Consider the following 2,500-nt stretch of genomic DNA (forward strand, 5'->3'; position numbering starts at 1 on the left):
ATGCAGGGACACACAGAGTCTGTCAGACTCACTACTCTAAGTACCACCAATGCAGGGACACACAGAGTCTGTCAGATTACTACGCTGAGTACCGCCTTCATGCAGGGACACATAGAGTCTGTCTGATTACTACGCTGAGTACCGCCTTCATGCAGGGACACACAAAGTCTGTCAGACTAACTACTCTAAGTACCACCAATGCAGGGACACACAGAGTCTGTCAGATTACTACGCTGAGTACCGCCTTCATGCAGGGACACACAGAGTCTGTCAGACTCACTACTCTAAGTACCACCAATGCAGGGACACACAGAGTCTGTCAGACTAACTACTCTAAGTACCGCTTTCATGCAGGGACACACAGAGTCTGTCTGATTACTACGCTGAGTACCGCTTTCATGCAGGGACATGTCTGCCTTGTGTCTGAGGAGAGGAGAATGGCCCAGGGTGGGCCTGAGCACTGAGCAACCAGCCAAGTTCACGCCTGGCCCTTTGTGTGGACGCCTGGCCTGGCTGGAGGCCTGAGTGGAGGCCTGGATCTTTGTGTGCAGTCTAGTCTGAGAGATTGCTCCGTCTCCGTGGGAACGGAGTTCTAGAATAGTCCGTTAGTGCGCTTCAGACCCCCCATAATGATCTTGTATTTGATGTCGCATCAGAGTTTAAAAAAGGAATTTTGACATGAGATAGACTGTGAGACTCCCTCCCCCTCTCTCTCCATTCCTCTCTCTTTCTCTCTCTCCCTCTCTGTCTCTCCCCCTCTCTCCCTCTCTCCCTCCCTCCCTCTCTCTCTCTCCCTCTCCCTCTCCCTCTCCCTCTCTCTGTCCCTCCCCCTCTCTCCTCCTCTCCCTCCCTCTCTCTCTCTCTCTCTCTCTCCCTCTCCCTCTCCCTCTCTCTGTCCCTCCCCCTCTCTCCTCCTCTCCCTCCCTCTCTCTCTCTCTCTCTCTCTCTCTCTCTCTCTCTCCCTCTCCCTCTCTCTCTCCCTCCCTCTCTCTTTGTTTAAAGAATACAGCATGTCCATGTGAGGCCACTCATAATTCCCTGGAACACTGGAGAGTTTTTGTGGGGGGAGAATTAGTTCCTTGTTCTCATTCTAATGGGGTTTGAAGGCCACTGGTGTCCATGCAGTACAGGCGATGTCATCATCATGTAATAACAGACGATGTCATCATAATGTAACTAACCAAAACAGTGCTATAAAAGGAACAGGTATTTTCTGACTTGGAGTGTCAAACATATTTTTAAATAATAAAAATTATACCTTTCCATTCAATTTGTGAGGAAATAATTGAAACTGACTTTTCTTCAGAACTATTGTTTAAACAGTGGATATTTTAATCAGATATTGTACATATATTGTGTGTCTGCTGTGTAAAGGTTTATCAGATTAAGATCATTAAAACACTGTCATGTTGTGTTGATCTAGGTAATAGCCCTGTCATGTTGTGTTGATCTAGGTGAGAACACTGTCATGTTGTGTTGATCTAGGTGAGAACACTGTCATGTTGTGTTAAAACTGATAAGAACACTGTCATGTTGTGTTTTAGGTGAGAACACTGTCATGTTGTGTTGATCTAGGTGAGAGCACTGTCATGTTGAGATAGGTGAGAACACTGTCATGTTGTGTTGATCTAGGTGAGAACACTGTCATGTTGTGTTTTAGATGAGAACCCTGTCATGTTGTGTTGATCTAGGTGAGAACACTGTAATGTTGTGTTGATCTAGGTGAGAACACTGTCATGTATTGATCTAGGTGAGAACACTGTCATGTATTGATCTAGGTGAGAACACTGTACGTTGTTGATGTTGATGTTATTTTTCTGTACACGGCGCAGCAGAGGCTTCTCAGTCAGTGGTGCTGCTGTGGGAGAAGTTTGGCCCTGTGCGGTGTTGCACCCCCTCCCCTCCCCTCCCCTCTGCTCGCCCACGCTCCAGACCATTCTGGCAGCTCATATTAGACGCTCTGTGTCACAGCTGCAGATGTTACCTTACAAACAGCACAGCCGGTGTTATTTGACTTCTAAGATGTGGGAGTGTCTTTTCACAATGCTGTTGTTATAGTAGTTGCCTGTCAGACCACAGCTGTGCAATTGTCAAAGTGTGTACATATAAAGTGTGCTATTTGCATGTATTATCGGGATTCACTACTTATCCACTTTTTTACATTTTATTTCTGTTTACTGTAGACAGTACAATATAGATGTGAAAGTTGTTTTATTCTACTAATCTATGACTTTATCATAAATGTAACTTAAAGTTCATATTTAGCCTTCTGGAAAAGAGATTGTGGCAGATATCTTAACTCTTGAGCGTCTGTGGTACATGGAAAATATTCTGTTTCCTGTTGTTTGCTACCTTCCTTGTATGGCTTGTGGTGTGTGTGAACCACATCAGGCACAAACACCATAGAAGCTCTCTCAAGAGCTAAAATATGGACGTCTGCCACAATCTCTTTTCCAGAAGGCTGAGTTGTGCAACCCTCTGCAACCCTCTGCTTTGCCGT

The sequence above is a fragment of the Sprattus sprattus genome (assembly GCF_963457725.1).
Source record: "Sprattus sprattus genome assembly, chromosome: 11".
Classification (NCBI taxonomy): domain Eukaryota; kingdom Metazoa; phylum Chordata; class Actinopteri; order Clupeiformes; family Clupeidae; genus Sprattus; species Sprattus sprattus.